The following is a 12,374-nucleotide window of genomic DNA, read 5'->3' as shown; positions in this document are numbered from 1 at the left end:
CAATTTTGAATATGGCGATGTCCATTAGGTCTGCAATAAGTACAGGCTTTTGTTCGTGATCTAATATTTCTTTAATGTCTTCATTATTTAAAATTTTTGTGTTGAATAAATCAATTTTGGCCAGTGTGATAGTATCAATAATGTTTTGTAAGTCAAATGTTAATAAACGTAAACGATGTTTTCTTAATGGCAATTCTTGATCGATAAAAATGTTTTTAAAATGATCGGAAAGGGATTTTATCTCTTTAAACAATTTGGAATTAATAATAAATTGTTGGTTATTGTTTTCAATTAAATCATTTATTTTATTCTGTATTTTAATGAAATCATCGTGATCCGGAGTTCCAGCTAACCATTTCCAAACAGTACCTAACTCATTTATTCCCCTTTTTGATCTAGTTGGTATCAGTTGTGACAAAATTAATTCTATTATCTGTATTTCGTAAGTTATTTCACATTGTGTCCGTATATTTTTATCTTTTCTAACATATCCTGATTCTAGATTGATTATTTCTTTATAAAAACTTAAGTTAGTTACGTGGAATAAGTCAGCATATGATTCATAGGTAAGGACATCCTTTTTGTCCTTGAACAGGAAGAATTCGTGATTGGAGTAATCAATTATTTCTGAAGTGGTTATCATTGCGAATGTTATTAAAAGTAATACGAAATGCATTTTCTGTAATTTAATAAAAAAAATATGGTATTTGTTAAAACTTAATGTTGTCTTTGTGAATAGTCCTGTTTCTGTTATTGATTATAACTTTGTTAGGTAAGTTTTCCTTAACAACCTGTTTTTTGTATCTAGTTTTTAGCTTATTTCTTTCTCCGTGTTTCTTCTCATAAACAACTTGACCTACGTGATATTCTTTTTCTTTACGACCTTCATTGTGTGTTACTAACATTTTTTCTTGTGTGTTCTTTAGAATTCTTGAAGTATTTTCGTGATCAACTTTATTATATAGAATATCAAAAGGTTTTTGGTTTGTTGTGGAATGAATGCTTTGATTGAATTCTTTTGCGGCTCTAATAATTATTTCAGAATAGTCAGTGAGATTAAATTCTTCCTTTATACAGCGAGCTAATTCTGTTAATGTTGAATGTGCCCTTTCTACTTGTCCGTTCGAGGTACTGTGTCTGGGGTCGGCGAAATGTAGAGTTAAACCACATCTTTGTGCAAAAGATTTAAATTGAGCAGAGGTGAAGCTCGGTTCATTATCAGTCATAATTACTTTGGCGTGGGGAAACTGTTGGAGTAATTCCATTACTTTATTCTCGATGTTTAGTTTATTTTGAATTTCTTTTACAACCAGGAATTTTGAATATGCGTCAATACAGGTTAAGAAAATAAGACTTTGCGCGTAATAAATGTCGATGTGTAAATTCTCTCCTTCTTTAGTTGGAATAGGAGCTTCCCCAATAGGGATTTTAATAGGATGCCGGTTGTATTTATTTTCGTTGCAAATTGTACAATTTTTTATATATTCCTTTAATTTGATATATAAATTTGGCCAATAAAATAATCTATTGATTTGTTTATAATTTTCGTCTAGTCCTCTGTGAGCACGACTATGTGTTTCTTCTATTATGATAGCCTTATCTTCATTATTTTCCACGTCTTGTAGAAATATTTTAGTATAAAGAAATTTATTGGTAAAGTTATTTTTTAATGGTAATTGGATATGATAAAGATCTTCTAAAGTGCAATGAATTCCTACCGTTATGTTTGGTTTTAGATATTCCCTTAATATTTCTATTAAGTTTTCTGGCGTATCATATTCAATTATATGTCTTGTCTTATCAAAAACATTCAATGACTCATGTATTGTATACCTCCCCTTTGTTAATAACAGTTGTTGTTGAAACTGATTTAACGGTTTTCGGGTCTCTTGTATTACATTTTCAAAACTACTTTCGGCAGAATGCTGTGTATTTTGATCTGAGTTTGATTGTTCTAAGTCGCTGTTAGTAATATTATTTATTTTTATTCGAGATAATGCGTCGGCTACGACATTAGTTGTTCCGGGTTTATATATTATTTTCGGGGTGAAACTTTCTATAAAGGAGTACCATCTTTTCATTTCTACGTTCGGGTTTTTATCTGAGATTGTGAAAGATAAAGATTGATGGTCTGTTTGTATTTCTATACCAATTACACCATATAAGTAATTCCTGAGATTTTTAAGAGCCCAAACTATTGCCAACAATTCTTTTTTATTTGTGGCATAAAGTTGTTCGGTTTTATTTAAAGTTTTGGATATGAAAGTAATTGGTTTATTATCCTGTGATAAAACTGCTCCGATAGCTACATCTGATGCGTCTGTCGTTAAAGTGAATTTTTTGGTATAATCTGGTTGAACTAATTCCACTTGTGCTATTAAATTATCTTTAAGTTCTTTAAAAGCTTTAACAGCTGGGTCGTCTAACTGTATTGTAATTTTTGTGGACATTCTCCTAGAAATTTTTCCATTATCTCCTCCTAGGTATTTGGTTAAAGGTTTGGCAATTTTTGCATAATTTCGGACAAATTTACGGTAATAGCCGGTGAGGCCTAGAAAACTTCGAAGTTCTCTAATGTTTTGTGGAATCGGATACTTCATAATTGTGGAGATTTTCTCAGGATCTGTTTTAATTACATTGTGAGATACTATATAACCTAGAAATGCTGTTTCTAATTTAAAGAATTTAGATTTTTCTAGAGAAATTTTCATATTTGCTTGTTGTAAAATATTTATTATTTGAATTAAATCTGTGTAATGTTGTTCAATTGTATTAGAAAAGATTATTATATCATCCATATAAACATGACAAGTTTTTCCGACTTGTTCTCTCAATATGTCATCCATTGCTCTTTGAAATATTCTAGGGGCGTTTGTTAACCCAAATGGCATACGTAAGAACTCAAATTTTCCGTTATTTATAGAGAAAGCTGTTTTTTCAATATCTGAATTTTTCATTAAAATTTGGTGGAATCCTGATTCCAGATCAATTGTTGAGAAATATTTTGACTTCCCTAAGTTAGATAATATTACAGACGGATCTTGCATCGGGTATCTGTCAGGTATTGTACTTTCATTTAATTTTTTATAGTCAATAACTAATCGATGTTTTGGAGATCCATCTTCGTTTTGACCTTTTTTGGGCACTACTAAGACTGGTGAATTGTAGGGGCTCCTACTTGGTCTTATAATTTGTTCTTTTAGCATTCTATCGATTTCATTATTAACGAAATCTGAGACCGACATGGCATAAGGATATTGTTTGCTATATATTGCTCTGTCATTGACTGTATTTATTTCTCCTCGAATATCGGTACGAAAAGGAATTTGCGTATTTATTTTAGAATGCTCCTTTTCAATTTTATTCATAACTTTATTTTCAAATTCTTTTATTTGATTTGAAATTATATTTAGGTTATGAATTTTTTCTTTGTCGGAAAACTCAACGACTGCGTGCTCGGTATTTGTGGATTCCAAGCTATTTGATTTAAGACTGACGGAATTAACATCGTCGGCTTGTTCAGGATTTTTCAATCCCAAACTGATATATTGTTTATTAGCGGATAAATCTACGCTGGCGTGCTCAGGATTTTCAAATCCCAAACTGATATATTGTTTATTAGCGGATAAATCTACGCTGGCGTGCTCAGGATTCATTGATCCCAAGCTATATAAACTGCCTTCAGCATTTACCGTTTCGGTTTTATAAATCTTTTGCTCATCTAAATATTTTTTAATTATATATTCTTTTAATGGAAGAATATTTTTTTCCTCAATTAAACACAAATCGTTTTTATCCTCGTCAAAATATTGGAGTTTCTCTTTATTTCCCTTATACTCCATGATTCCTTTCTCGATATCTAATTTAGCTCCAATCTTTCTTAACAAATTGAATCCAATTAATAGATCAGATTCTAAACCCTCAATTTCATAGAATAAATGTTGTTCCCCAAATATATTTATCAAATGATAATATTTTATGATTGAATATCCATGAACTGTAGATACTCTTTTGTGTATTGATAATTCCCTTTTATTCTCATAAATACCCTTTTTTATATAGCACGCGGTGGCTCCTGTGTCTATTAATATTTTGAATTGTCTTTTAGTTTTTCTGTCTACCCTTGTTATATGGGGCATTCCTCTGTAAGGTGCTGATCTAAAAAATGGCTCTCGTTGATATTATTTATTCTCATTGTTTTTTGAGCTGGCTGGTTGACTGTTCCCGTTGATTCCCGTTTTATCGGGGGGTGTGTTTCGGACTGATTTACATGTCCTGCGCTTGTGTTATGTTTTTGCGCTGGGTATTGATTATAATTATTTCTTTGGAAATTATTATTAAAATTGTGTCGGTTATTATTATAATTCCACTGGTTGGTATTATTCCTTGGATGATTATAATTTTTAAACGGACGATTTTGAACCCTTATGGAGCCGTCTACTTCCATAGGTTCTGGTGGTGTTGAACTTTGGAATTATTATTAAAATTCCAATTGTTATTCGCTCGAAGTTGTGGTGCGGTGGTGGTTGAACTTTGGAATTATTATTAAAATTCCAATTGTTATTCGCTCCGAAGTACCCGTTTTGCGACCAATTATTATTTGCCCTATTTGGTGTATTATTAATCTGTCTAGAAGCAAATCTAAGGTTGTTTCCTTGATTTTTGTTTTCACTCCTAAATCCATTATACCTATTTGCAAATTGAGCTCTAAAGTTGTTAGACTCTAATTCCTGACACTTTGCCAAAGCGTTTGGCAAGTCTGGTGGGTTAAGAGAGAAGAGTGTTTCTGAGATTGAACCGTTTAATCCAGAAATAAAAATTCTTAGAGCGTTGCTCCTAATTGTTTTATTTGTTTCCTTGGTTATAAGGCTGTCCTTTCCATAAGTCATTATAGTTTTATTTATAAGTAACGTCATTTTCTTATTTACTTCGTTGTAGAATTCGGTAATGGTCATGCGTCCCTGTCTTAAGATGCTTAATTCTGATTCGAGTATATGGATTGGTCTTTTATCGTTATAGATAAAATCCAATCTAGAAAGAATTGCTTGAAAGTTTAAAACGGTACCATGGTTGGTTAGAGCATCGTGTGCTGCTCCCATGATTTTATTACGTAAAATTGTTAAAGCGATAAAATATTGTTCACTTTCAATTTTATATAGACTCATTGCGGTTTCCGCCGCTTCTCTCCAGCCTACATATTGGGTTATTTCACCTGTGAACTTTGGTAAGGATTTAATTACCTCTAATGTAGTTTCGCATTTTATGGTTCGGTCAATTGTTTGGATCTTATAGTCTTCTACCTCATTTTTGTTAGCGGTTAACTGCTCTTCTAACCCTTCAAGTTTTCTGGTTACTTCACTCAACTGTACATTTATTAATCTGTTTATTAATTCCACTGTCAGATTGCTGGCGCTGGATATCCCGCCCGCAGAAAGAGTTGATACTGAACCTCCGGTTGCCATTGTTAAATTTAAATTATCAAAACTATTTATCAAATCTTCCAGATTGTTTCAATTAAATTGATACTGTAATATTTAATTTTAATGTAGTATTCTCTGTGTCTTAATCTTAATTTTTTTGAATTTTATTTAAAGACTTAGTGTTGTTTCTATCTGCTCACGATACTTTCCGTGGGAGTTCTTCCTTCAGCGTAGTTGGTGGAGGGTAGGGGTCTTCCTTCAATTGGTTGGTCTTAATAATTTTTTGTTGGAGTCTTCCTTCGATTGGGTCGTCTTGATTATAATTTATTGGGGTCTTCCTTCAATTTTTTATATAGCCTTTTTTTTAAATTTGTTTGAATTTCTTTGGGTTCGTGTTGAGTTCTGAATTTTTATTATTATGTTATGTTTATGTTATGTTTATTATTATTATGATCTTGTAATTTGTATTAAGTATTCAGTCCACCTTTTTATGTTAAATTCTTAATTGGATTATTGCATTTATTGATTTCCAATTAAGTTTTTTCACGATCACTTTCACATTAGTTAGGTGTCGTTGTATTGTTGTGGATGTTTTAATTTTTCCACTAAAAATATGGATTGTTGGCGGCGCGAGTTCCGTTTTATTTTTAACTTATTATCGTTAATATTTATTTAGAACTTTTGAATACGCCGCCCCACGTTGGGCGCCAATTAAATTGTTACTCTTTATTTATTTAAAAAAATAAATTTTATTTTTTATTATTTAACATTTATTTGGTGATAAACTTTTTCACTTATACTATTACGAGACACTTTATTGGTAGCTTATATTTAGCTTCGAGCTGTTGACGATCTCGTCCCGATTCAGACTCCCGACTCTTTCAGACTGATCTTCAAATTCTAAGTCCTGATCCAATCAACCTCGGCCAGAAGCTTTTCTTTCGGAAAATTACCGAACTTTCGATAAAAGCTTTATGCTGGAAATTTTCCACTGCATTGTGAAATTCAATTATGCTGATCGATGCAGTTTTTGATTGATACGCAATAAGTCGGCCGTGATTTGGTCTCCAAGCGGAAACTGTGTTTACGTTAAGTTTGGGTTGCTTATGTTAGCGGGTAGCTGAGTGCTGGCAAGGGCAATGACAAAAACAAAGACAAAGGAAATGCCGACGAGATTTGAGAATTGAAATTTGTTTATAAACTGTGGAAGGGAGCTATGTTCATGGGTTGGATAACTTGTACCCTCTGGGAGCCAATAAGCTAGATGACCTGCGATGTAGTTTCAGGAGCAGCGCGGATGTAAAATTAGAGCAAAGGATGTCGTAAATCAAGGACCAAAGAATAAGAGGTTCGTATCTAAATAATTCGTTATATTTTTAAAATAAGTTCTTATGTTGTTTTGATAATCGACAATCAAAATCAAAAAATATTTAATATTAAATAGCGGTATTTTAACTAGCAACATGAAATTTAAAACACTTGCTAATACATGACTAACGATGCTGAGGTGAACACAAAATTTACTTCATAATAATATTGACAATATCGAATTTAATTAAAATTCCAATTCGTAGGAAATCTACGTCCCAGAGACGGTATTCATATATTGATGACGTGGTCCATTTGATATTAAGTCAGTTCTATTCTTGGCCACGTCATCGTTAATGCTAATTAAAACTATGCCCATTATGCCATGGTTTACAAATAACACTAAACTTGTAATGGTTTTGTTTTAATTTCATGTACCCTCTGGGAGCCAATAAGCTAGATGACCTGCGATGTAGTTTCAGGAGCAGCGCGGATGTAAAATTAGAGCAAAGGATGTCGTAAATCAAGGACCAAAGAATAAGAGGTTCGTATCTAAATAATTCGTTATATTTTTAAAATAAGTTCTTATGTTGTTTTGATAATCGACAATCAAAATCAAAAAATATTTAATATTAATTAGCGGTTATTAACTAGCAACATGAAATTTAAATAATTGCTAATAGATATACATAACAAAATATGCTACTGTGAAAGTTATAATGGTTTAGTGTCAATTATAAGTTCCCTCTGGAAGCCAATAAGCTAGATGACCTACGATGTAATATTAGAGCTATCCGAATGTACAATCAGCGAAAAGGATGTCATAAATCAAGACCATAGAATAAGAGGTTGTATCTAAATAATTCGATAATTTTTAAAATAAGTTCTTATGTTGTTTGATAATCGACAATCAAAATCAAAAAATAAATATTAAACTATTAACAAAATAAATTAAAAATTATAATAAATACTAAATGCTAATAAAAAAAATATCATAAAAAATAAAATCGAATTTAATTAAAATTCCAATTCGTAGGAAATCTACGTCCAGAGACGGTATTCATATATTGATGACGTGGTCCATTTGATATTAAGTCAGTTCTATTCTTGGCCACGTCATCGTTAATGCTAATTAAAACTTATGCCCATTGTGTTTACAAATAAAACTAAACTTGTAATGGTTTTGTTTTAATTACATGTACCCTCTGGGAGCCAATAAGCTAGATGACCTGCGATGTAGTTTCAGGAGCTGCGCGGATGTAAAATTAGCACAAAGGATGTCGTAAATCAAGGACCAAAGAATAAGAGGTTCGTATCTAAATAATTCGTTATATTTTTAAAATAAGTTCTTATGTTGTTTTGATAATCGACAATCAAAATCAAAAAATATTTAATATTAATTAGCGTAATTAACTAGCAACATGAAATTTAAAATAATTGCTAATACATGACTAAATATGCTAAGGTGAACACAAAATTTACTTCATAAAAATATTGACAATATCGTATTTAATATAAAATTCCAATTCGTAGGAAATCTACGTACCAGAGATGGTATTCATATATTGATGACGTGGTCCATTTGATATTAAGTCAGTTCCATTCTTGGCCACGTCATCGTTAATGCTAATTAAAACTTATGCCCATTGTGTTTACAAATAACACTAAACTTGTAATGGTTTTGTTTTAATTACATGTACCCTCTGGGAGCCAATAAGCTAGATGACCTGCGATGTAGTTTCAGGAGCTGCGCGGATGTAAAGTTAGAGCAAAGGATGTCGTAAATCAAGGACCAAAGAATAAGAGGTTCGTATCTAAATAATTCGTTATATTTTTAAAATAAGTTCTTATGTTGTTTTGATAATCGACAATCAAAATCAAAAAATATTTAAATTAATTAGCGGTTATTAACTACAACATGAAATTTATAACAATTGCTAATAGATATACATAACAAAATATGCTACTGTGAAGTTATAATGGTTTAGTTTCAATTATAAGTTCCCTCTGGAAGCCAATAAGCTAGATGACCTACGATGTAATATTAGGAGCTATCCGAATGTACAATCAGCGAAAAGGATGTCATAAATCAAGGACCATAGAATAAGAGGTTTGTATCTAAATAATTCGATATATTTTTAAAATAAGTTCTTATGTTGTTTTGATAGTCGACAATCAAAATCAAAAAATATTTAATATTAATTAGCGGTTATTAACTACAACATGAAATTTATAACAATTGCTTATACATGACTAACGATGCTGAGGTGAACACAAAATTTACTTCATAATAATATTGACAATATCGAATTTAATTTAAAATTCCAATTCGTAGGAAATCTACGTCCCAGAGACGGTATTCATATATTGATGACGTGGTCCATTTGATATTAAGTCAGTTCCATTCTTGGCCACGTCATCGTTAATGCTAATTAAAACTTATGCCCATTGTGTTTACAAATAAAACTAAACTTGTAATGGTTTTGTTTTAATTACATGTACCCTCTGGGAGCCAATAAGCTAGATGACCTGCGATGTAGTTTCAGGAGCTGCGCGGATGTAAAATTAGACAAAGGATGTCGTAAATCAAGGACCAAAGAATAAGAGGTTCGTATCTAAATAATTCGTTATATTTTTAAAATAAGTTCTATGTTGTTTTGATAATCGACAATCAAAATCAAAAAATATTTAATATTAATTAGCGGTAATTAACTAGCAACATGAAATTTAAAAATTGCTAATACATGACTAAATTGCTGAGGTGAACACAAAATTTACTTCATAATAATATTGACAATATCGAATTTAATTTAAAATTCCAATTCGTAGGAAATCTACGTACCAGAGATGGTATTCATATATTGATGACGTGGTCCATTTGATATTAAGTGAGTACCATTCTTGGCCACGTCATCGTTAATGCTAATTAAAACTTATGCCCATTGTGTTTACAAATAACACTAAACTTGTAATGGTTTTGTTTTAATTACATGTACCCTCTGGGAGCCAATAAGCTAGATGACCTGCGATGTAGTTTCAGGAGCTGCGCGGATGTAAAGTTAGAGCAAAGGATGTCGTAAATCAAGGACCAAAGAATAAGAGGTTCGTATCTAAATAATTCGTTATATTTTTAAAATAAGTTTGTATGTTGTTTTGATAATCGACAATCAAAATCAAAAAATATTTAATATTAATTAGCGGTAATTAACTAGCAACATGAAATTTAAAATAATTGCTAATAGATATACATGACTAAATTGCTAAGGTGAACACAAAATTTACTTCATAAAAATATTGACAATATCGAATTTAATATAAAATTCCAATTCGTAGGAAATCTACGTACCAGAGATGGTATTCATATATTGATGACGTGGTCCATTTGATATTAAGTCAGTTCTATTCTTGGCCACGTCATCGTTAATGCTAATTAAAACTTATGCCCATTGTGTTTACAAATAACACTAAACTTGTAATGGTTTTGTTTTAATTACATGTACCCTCTGGGAGCCAATAAGCTAGATGACCTGCGATGTAGTTTCAGGAGCTGCGCGGATGTAAAATTAGCACAAAGGATGTCGTAAATCAAGGACCAAAGAATAAGAGGTTCGTATCTAAATAATTCGTTATATTTTTAAAATAAGTTCTTATGTTGTTTTGATAATCGACAATCAAAATCAAAAAATATTTCATATTAATTAGCGGTAATTAACCAGCAACATGAAATTTAAAATAATTGCTAATAGATATACATGACTAAATTGCTAAGGTGAACACAAAATTTACTTCATAAAAATATTGACCATATCGTATTTAATATAAAATTCCAATTCGTAGGAAATCTACGTACTAGAGATGGTATTCATATATTGATGACGTGGTCCATTTGATATTAAGTCAGTTCCATTCTTGGCCACGTCATCTTTAATGCTAATTAAAACTTATGCCCATTGTGTTTACAAATATCACTAAACTTGTAATGGTTTTGTTTTAATTACATGTACCCTCTGGGAGCCAATAAGCTAGATGACCTGCGATGTAGTTTCAGGAGCTGCGCGGATGTAAAATTAGCACAAAGGATGTCGTAAATCAAGGACCAAAGAATAAGAGGTTCGTATCTAAATAATTCGTTATATTTTTGAAATAAGTTCTTATGTTGTTTTGATAATCAACAATCAAAATCAAAAAATATTTCATATTAATTAGCGGTAATTAACCAGCAACATGAAATTTAAAATAATTGCTAATAGATATACATGACTAAATTGCTAAGGTGAACACAAAATTTACTTCATAAAATATTGACAATATCGAATTTAATTAAAATTCCAATTCGTAGGAAATCTACGTCCAGAGACGGTATTCATATATTGATGACGTGGTCCATTTGATATTAAGTCAGTTCTATTCTTGGCCACGTCATCGTTAATGCTAATTAAAACTTATGCCCATTGTGTTTACAAATAAAACTAAACTTGTAATGGTTTTGTTTTAATTACATGTACCCTCTGGAGCCAATAAGCTAGATGACCTGCGATGTAGTTTCAGGAGCTGCGCGGATGTAAAATTAGAGCAAAGGATGTCGTAAATCAAGGACCAAAGAATAAGAGGTTCGTATCTAAATATTTCGTTATATTTTTGAAATAAGTTCTTATGTTGTTTTGATAATCGACAATCAAAATCAAAAAATAATTAATATTAATTAGCGGTTATTAACTACAACATGAAATTTATAACAATTGCTAATGGATATACATAACAAAATATGCTACTGTGAATGTTATAATGTTTACTGTCAGTTATAAGTTCCCTCTGGAAGCCAATAAGCTAGATGACCTACGATGTAATATTAGGAGCTATCCGAATGTACAATCAGCGAAAAGGATGTCATAAATCAAGGACCATAGAATAAGAGGTTTGTATCTAAATAATTGGATATATTTTTAAAATAAGTTCTTATGTTGTTTTGATAGTCGATGTTAGTTGTTTACCGTACGATCAGGACAACCGTTATGTGCTTCTAGACCGACCGAGCAAATAAACACAAGAACGTAGTGGTGTAGTTGACGGTTTAATTGAAACTGATTAATAGGAATTTCACAATGACTTCTTAAGCTATAATTGAGCGTTGCCAGATCAAAACATATAAAGCTTATTTAAATTATAACGTAATTTCAACACTTCCTCTTAAGCTATATATATGTGATGTAAAACGAAAATTAATTTAATCCAAGCAACTTAGCAAAAATCTGTTGCTTTTGCTTACACAAGCCTTTCGTTAGTACATCTGCAACATTTTTATCAGTGGGTACATATTCAAGAATTATTTCATTACATTCTACTTTTTCACGAACAAAATGATACTTAATATCTATGTGCTTAGTGCGTTTATGGTGTACTGGATTCTTCGCAATATGATGAGAACTTATGTTGTCGCCACATATGGTTATTGGTCCATCTAATGACCATCCAATCTCTAAAAGCAAACGGCGAAGATACACCGCTTCTTTTGCAGCCGTGGATAAAGCAACGTACTCTGCTTCTGTGCTGCTCATGGCGACGACGCTCTGCTTAGCTGAAGTCCATGAAAACGCACTGCCTCCAAGGAAGAATGCATACCCACTGTATGATTTTCGATCTGACAGG

The sequence above is a fragment of the Drosophila sechellia genome, unplaced genomic scaffold, assembly GCF_004382195.2.
Source record: "Drosophila sechellia strain sech25 unplaced genomic scaffold, ASM438219v1 U_365, whole genome shotgun sequence".
NCBI classification, from domain to species: Eukaryota; Metazoa; Arthropoda; class Insecta; order Diptera; family Drosophilidae; genus Drosophila; species Drosophila sechellia.
The sequence above is the reverse complement of the archived record's forward strand: the minus strand, read 5'-3'. Positions refer to the sequence as shown.